Genomic DNA, 7,580 nt, shown 5'->3' with positions numbered 1-7,580 from the left:
AACCAGGCATCCAGTATTTTAATTCGCTAAATTTGATAACTCTACCTAGACCAACTAGGCTGTTTTGTCTTAAGTGTTATATAGAGCAGATTTATACAAACTCTTTTCAAATCATCTTGTTAAAAACACAGTTTTCTCTGTGAAACAATTACTAGTTGGCAAAAAGTGTCCCCATGTGTAAAATAGAACCCTTAATTCTAAGCGATGGAGTTCTAGAACTAAAATTGGTGTTGCAATTGCTTTGCACTTTAGTTTGGGAGGTTCCCTTCTAATTACTGGGTGAACGGGCTCCACCCAGCTGCTGAAATGTGATACAAGTAGTAAGAAAACCGGAAGTTGGCTAGGCTGCCTTTGCTTCTCAGGGTAAGTGTCGCGTCCTGTTCTCTTTATGTCAAAACTTTGCAAAACGCTTGAAAATTGAATCCAGCCAGGCGCCAGAACTGAGAGTAGGTGGCTGTGCTAACTGGGACAGTCGGCGACACAGGACCGACGCTTTATTAACAAATTATGTTCTCGAGCTTGTGTTGAGCTAATGAGTGTTCACTAAGGAGTTAGCTTAATAATTATGCCCCGTGACTCTGACTAACAAGCTTTAATCCCAAGGAAAGGCTGATAATAAGCAAAGACATGTTTTGGGAGCCTGAAAGCATCGACTTTATTCCTCCATGAGTGTTTTTTCTTTTAATTTAAAAAAAAAAAAATTTTTTTTAAAGTATGGGAATTACTTTTTATGTTTTAAGTCTGATGGCATAATTATCCATGTGAAGGTTACTTAGGACCTTACTTTGTTTTTAAAGTGTCTTTTTTTATCTAGAGATGTTAGCTTTTTTTTTTTAATCTGCAGCTCTGGTGTGTCTTTAGAATTTAGAAAGGCTCTGGTGTGTCAAGATGTTACCTCTGCCCTTAGGTTTTTTTTGCATTTTTTTATACTGTCCTGGGGCAAAGGAGTTTTTTCAGTTTGTAAATGTATTGCCAGAAGCGTTTCTTTTACAGAGCTTGCTTTTCAGTTTAGATATGCATATATATTTTCCTTCTGAATTAAAAAAAAGTGGAAAGATTCTAGTATTGTACTTGGATAGTACACAGGTGGAACCTGAAATTTGGTCTGTTGCTTTTTTGCAAACAATGATCTAGACTTTAAAAAAAAATGCACTGTATTTAAAGCAGTTTTAGTTTTATAGAAAAATTGAGCAGAAAGTACAGAGTTCTCCCTCTTCCCTGTGCACTGTTTCTCCTATTATTAACATTTTGCATTCCTGGGTACATTGGTTACAATTGATGAACCAGTACTGATGCATTATTAGTAACTAAAGTCTGTAGTTTACATTAGGGTTCAAAATTTGTGTTGTACAATCCTATGGATTTTGACAAATGCTTAATGCCATGTGTCCACCTATCATCATACAGAATAGTTGCACTGCTGTAAAAATGGCCTGTGCTTCACCTATTCATCCCTCTCCCCTCCTCTTGAGCCCCTGGCAACCACTGATCTTTTAGTGGCAATAACCATTGATTTCTATGGTGAGCTAGACTTTTTAAAGCTTTGTTCAAAAGGATGAGGTCTAATAAGTAGTTTAGTAAGCTGATATAAGGTGGTATTGGTGGTTCAGTGGTAGAATTCTTGCCTCTCATGCAGAAGACCCAGGTTGATTCCAGGCCAATGCACCTCTTGAGCAGCCACCATCCCTTTGTCAGTGGAAGCTTGTGTGGTTGCTATGATGCTGAACAGGTTTCAGTGGAGCATCCAGACTAGGACAGACTAGGAAGAAAGGCCTGGCAATCTACTTCCGAAAATCACCCGACGAAAACCTTATGAATCACAGTGGTCTGATCACCAACCGATCATGGGGATAGTGCAGGACCAGGCAGCCATTCCTTCTGCTGGAAGGTTGCCATGAGTCAGGCCGAGTCCCTGGCAGCTAAGAACAATAAAGCCATTGTGTCAGCTTCTCTCGAAATTCAATTAAATATTACATTTTAAAAAGCTGGTGCTGTTTTCAGGTTGTCTGCTGGTCAGTGTGAAAGGACATCAATGGGTAGGACACTTTTGCTGCCATCTAGGAATTTGCCACAAGACAAATCACTAATTGTGGCAGAAAATCTGATAAACTCTTATTAGCAAAAACAAAGTCAATGGAGGTTCCTTCAGACTGGGGGAATTAGCAAAGACTCCAAGGAAGGTAGGAAGGAAGGTAATTTTTATGGAAGACCTCGTTTATGGTGGTCACTGCGCTAGATTAACATCTAAGATTAAATAGATGCCATTTTATTTAATCCTCACAAAAAAGTCCTTGATACTGGTGGTATTGTCTCTGTTTTACAATGAGAAAACTAAGGCTCAGGGAGGTTAAATAATTTACCCCGGGATTACTAGGTGGTGCTGGCAAATTCAAACCCAGGTCTATGTGAATTCAAAGTCCATACTTGTCACTGTATCATAGGACATACTAGTTGATGGCATTTTAAATGGACCTTGAAAGAGAGGTGGAAGTGTTATTTACTGAAAAAAACAAAAACAAAAAGCAAGACAACAGTAAAAGTAACATAGAATATTTGAAAATAGAAATAAGAAAAAAAATCTTAATACCTTAACACAATTTTTTAAACAGTCATTACATACATATATATGCTATGGTATTTTTTTAAAAATTATAAAACACTAGATGCCTTTAAAAAATATACACAATACTATCAGATTAAAGAGAGAAAGTCCACTCTCCTTCACATCCTAAAAACACATTCTCTCCTAAGGGGTTACCACTGTTGAGAATGGTTAAAGGTATGGTGTGTAGGTTTTTCCTTTCCTTTCTTAGTAATACACGTTTTGGTACACTGCATATGGTTTTGAAGTCTGTTTCCATTCCTCAGTGTGGCAGGAGAATGCTTCTACTTAAGAACATGCAGATAACATGTAGCATTTTTGTGAAGTTAGTTCATATTTGCACGGCACCTAAATGTCTAATATGAAGAAAGTGTCCAGTAGGTATTAGCTGTCATCTTTGTCATTGTCTACTCTATTTCATTCTTTTTAAAGGATATGCAGCATACTATAGCTTGGATTGACCATACATACATAGTTCAGTTTTTGCAACCATTTAGGCTATCTTCAGTTTTTGCTTTTCCAAATAATCCTTGGGTAATTGTGTGGGTTGTTCTGTAGGATAAATCTCTAGAAGTGAAATTTCTAGGTCAGAGGTTAAGTGTATTTCAGTTTAATAGGATACTATCAAATTTCTTCCAAAAATGTTCTGATACTTTACACTCTTATCAATTTCTTGCATTTTTTTAAATGAAAGGATAAGCAGTGCATCTTTTTTTTTTTACATAGTTAAGCATAATATACAGAGGTGTTTGTATTTTTCTTTCTGTTTAACATATGTCCATTTTTGTATGGGTAGGAATTTAACAGATGGAAAAATGGAGGTCCCAGTTAGAAGGCAGAACACGGATAAAAGAAAGAGTGGTGCTTATTCCAGGAGGAGCAAATTGTATATTATCTCTAGAGCGCAGGGAAAAAAACTCTTGAAATGTCGTCGTTGTGTGCCCTGAGTGGATTCCGACTCATAATGACCCTATAGGACAGAGTAGAACTGCCCCATAGGGTTTCCAAGGAGCGACTGGTTGATTCGAACTGCCAACCTCTTGGTTAGCAGCCTGGAAGTGTAGGTTGCGTTGAACAGTACAAAACATGAAATGTCTAATGCTTTTGTCCTTAATTTAGTAATTCCTGGGGAGCTGTTGAAGGTTGTTGAGGAGGAGTGGTATGATGAAAATTGTGCTTTAGGAAAATGACCTTGTTTTGTTGTGTAGGTCAGATTAGAATGGTAATAGAGACTTAGAACAATTATGAGAATGTTTCATTAATCTGGGTGACAGGTAAGGAAGGCTCTGTGCCTGGAGGTGATGGTGGAATGGAAAGTTGAAGACGTACAATAGAGCAAACAGAAAGTAGACACCAGATGCAAAAGACTTGGGTGGAGGTGTGGTGAGGTGGAGGTCCGATCTGCAGCACTTGTTTGGAAGTTGGGGTCTAAAAGAGTGTTTAGAGTCAAATACAGAGAGTTTGGTATTTCAAATTTTGCTGAGTAGAAATGTGGTCAATGAACCACCATCAGGATTAGGAAAGTCAGGTGCAAGAACTACTCTAGAGGAAAAGCTAGTAAATTTCATTTCAGACAAATTGAGCTTATTATCATCAAAACAAATCTATATGCAGTTGGAAATTTGAGTCAAAACATTGTGGAGATGTGAAGTGGGGGCAATTGAAAGATTTGGGAAATACTCAACTAGAGGTGATAACCATGGCCAGGGAAAAAAAGAGAAGAGGGCCAAGTGAAGAAGTCTTGGGAATGATTATCTCCATGCAAGGGCATAAAGAAGATCTAGACTTAATTAAAATATGTTTCACAATGACTGTATCTAACATTTGACCTTGGTTCTAGTTAGAACTGCCCCCAAGAGTCCATTCTCACTTTTTTTCTTTCTACCCCTGGTTCTCAGATCACTCCTATTCAAATCATGCTCATTCTGAATCTCCTTTCCTCCATAATGCCTTATTTACTTATTGTGTAAATAATAAGGATCTGATCTTAAGGATAGTTTGTTTCCTGGTTAAGCCTCAGGCAGTAGACCAGAGACCTTATGTTCTGCCACTAATTTGCTGTGATTTTGGCGAGTATCTTAATCAGTTCCCTCTTTACATATTGGGACAATAATATCCCCTTTGTTGGGTGGTTGTGAGGATTGACTGCATCATGTTCTTGACATGATCCCTGATGCGTTGCAAACCTTTAGTAATTGTTAGCTTTTTTTATTATTGTCTTCTCCTATACTTCTAAATTGCTAAAATGGAATACAGTTTTCATGTGTTCTATCCTTATGTGATCTTGGGCAGTTGTTTATAACCTCTGTGAGTCTCAATTTCTTTACTAGTAAAAAACCTTTGTATGTTTCTTCCAAGCATTAGAGGTCATACATATAAAGCACCAACTGTGATGCCTGGAATAGAGTAGACATTCAATAGATAGTTACATCATTTTAATTATAAACTAATGGTATTTGCTTTTGTTTCATTTATTAGTTTTATGTCTTTAGAGAAGGGGCCATTTCCACTTAGCACATCATTTTGTTTTGAGGACACGGTTATCGTGAGGGCCATGGGAAATGATCCAGATGAAAGCTTTCTAACATGTAAATTTTTGCCCCTAATCATTTTTCCAGAGAATGAATGAAGAAAATAGAACAATTACTTGCCCATGATGCTGTGATTAGGGGAACCAGAGTTGCATTACAGAGTTCCACATTACTTTTTCTGTTGAGTGGTTTTCTCTACCTTTCTCTTGCTTTCACTGAAACACTAAAATCTTTTTCAAAAGTCTTCAGCCATCTACTAATTTGTCAGATCTGACAGATCTCAAGTTGGTATTCAATGTGCCATTTTTTATGCTCTTAGTTTTTTAGAGCCTTCTCTAAAAATGTCATAACTCCATTTGTTAATTTTTAAAAAAAAGTTTTCCTCTATACTTCCTTCCTGCTGTGAAAATGGAGTCTAAAACATTTTTGTCTGGGGAAGTGGAAATACTTGACCTATGTTTCAATTTGCCTACAATTTGAGATTCAGCTATCAAAGTCAATTTAATTCTTGATGGGGAAGGTTTCTTTGAAGGTTAAATTACTGGAAAGAAGAGAAGCAAATTTTCTGAAGTATTTACTAAGGCTTGAACAAACTAAATACCGGACAGATGCAAGAACTATGTGAAAATCTTAGTTGTCTAACCACAGTTGTGTTCAGAAGAAATTAGCACATACTGATGATATAGAAAGTTAATGGTGATAATAATAATAAATAGTAGCAATTACCATTTATTGATAGCTTACTGTTTTTAGGCATTGAATTAGTTGTTCATACATCTGTTCTCTCTGGAGCTTGTGAAAGAAATTTTTACATTGCTACTTAGAATCTTATAGAGTAGACTCCGTGTTCTGAATTAGGTAGGCTAATTTAGATTTCTTCTTTTGTCACAAAGTCCCCCACCCACATTGTTCATTTTAAAATTTGGGTCCTGGCTGGACCTGTTGACTTCCACATCCTTATCTCTACAAGAAGGGAACAATGATATAGAGGAGAAAGACCATGGACTTTGGAGTTAGATTTAGGTTCTAATTCTAAAGGTATACATGATTTGTAGTACATTTCCTAGCCTCAGTTTCCTCATCACTAAAATTAAGATGATGCTTCTTGTAGGGATTAATTAGATGTACTAAATGCCCTGTTCTTGCCAAATGTTAGTTTTTTTCCCTCTTTTGTCCTCTCATGTCCCTTTTCTCTCCTGTAGAATAAAATTATAATCCTTTTCTTTTTTTTTTTTGTTAGAGAAATTTCATAGCCTTCCATATATTTCTTCTCCTCAGTCTTAAGTTTTCTTACTTTATCTCCTCACCCTTTTGTAGTTCTACCTTTCTTTCTAAAAACTCTATTACGCCTAACTCTGACCCGCCTAATACTATACGTGAACCCCTGTTTCCGCCTCTAACTCCAGTTTCTCTAGGTTTTTGGTCACAGTGCAAAGCCTACCGGGTTTGCCCCAAATCCTAGATGAAATGCTTAGCTGTGTCTCAAAATTAGTTTCTAATTCTAGGTCAAAAACCTAAAAATAAAAGCATGTTTAACTCATATTAATTGAAATACTTTATATTTGTAACAAAATAAAAGAATGTAATACCATTGTAATTGTAGTAATAAAATAAAATGAAAAATCAAGAAACTGAAATGAATAGAATGAAAAACAATATTCAGTAAGAAGTAGTTATGATAAGGGAAGGAATGGAAAATATGAGTTTATCACATGTGGTAAGGATAAATATTGTTTCATAATACGTTTGTTGGATCATAATATAAAAATACTTCTTACTCGGATTGTATTAAAAAAAGTAAATTTTTTTTTGGTTGTGTATACACCCTTGCCTCACTTATCGATATGATTAGGTTCCAAAGACCAGGTCATTATGTGAAATCGGCATTATGCATAAATGGAGGATGACCACATCAGATCACAAAATGGGGGATGACTACATCATTACCTAACTGCCTAAATACATCATTTCATAACTGCCAAACCACTGAGAATCATGACCTAGCCAAGCTGACACATAACCTTAACCATCACAGCCAGTGTTACTTTCACCTTGCACGTTGGCGTTTGTTTCTGCCAGACAGTTAATGTGCAAAGTAGTTGGATCGTAGATTTTTTCTTACTGTAGAAAGCACAAAATGTCAGATAAGGAGATAGTCAATAAGTGAGGAGAAGGCGTAACAACAAAAATGTCATTTTCCAACTTATTTAGATATTTTGTAGCTAACTACTTTGGTTAAGTTTTTGCTGCTTGTTCTTCATAATTAAGAAAATATTGTTACCTCATACCTACAAGTCAATTAAGACTGTATGTGCTTACATTCATATCTTGGGTGATGTGGGTTGGCTGAGTTCCCACAATCTCAGCGTGCATGTTAACTTTTGAGTTCTTTGATGCCTTAATTTAAAATAAATGACCAACATAAGAGTTAGAGCTTGAATGCAATG

At 36.3% G+C, this 7,580-nt stretch overlaps 1 protein-coding gene across 2 annotated transcripts in view; it reads left to right on the top strand.

Annotated features, from left to right (window-relative positions):
* Positions 1-337: 337 nt before the first annotated feature.
* The window catches only part of FRRS1 (ferric chelate reductase 1), a 59,052-nt gene continuing 51,809 nt past the window's right edge, over positions 338-7,580 (top strand). For both annotated transcript variants that reach the window (XM_023739978.1, XM_004385713.2), the window contains exon 1: positions 338-363. The gene's annotated coding sequence lies outside the window, so the exon portion shown is untranslated. The remainder of the gene's footprint in view (positions 364-7,580) is intronic.

This window comes from Trichechus manatus, unplaced genomic scaffold (genome assembly GCF_000243295.1).
Source record: "Trichechus manatus latirostris isolate Lorelei unplaced genomic scaffold, TriManLat1.0 scaffold00144, whole genome shotgun sequence".
NCBI classification, from domain to species: domain Eukaryota; kingdom Metazoa; phylum Chordata; class Mammalia; order Sirenia; family Trichechidae; genus Trichechus; species Trichechus manatus.
Note: the sequence above shows the minus strand (reverse complement) of the source record. Positions and strands in the feature narration are given on the sequence as shown.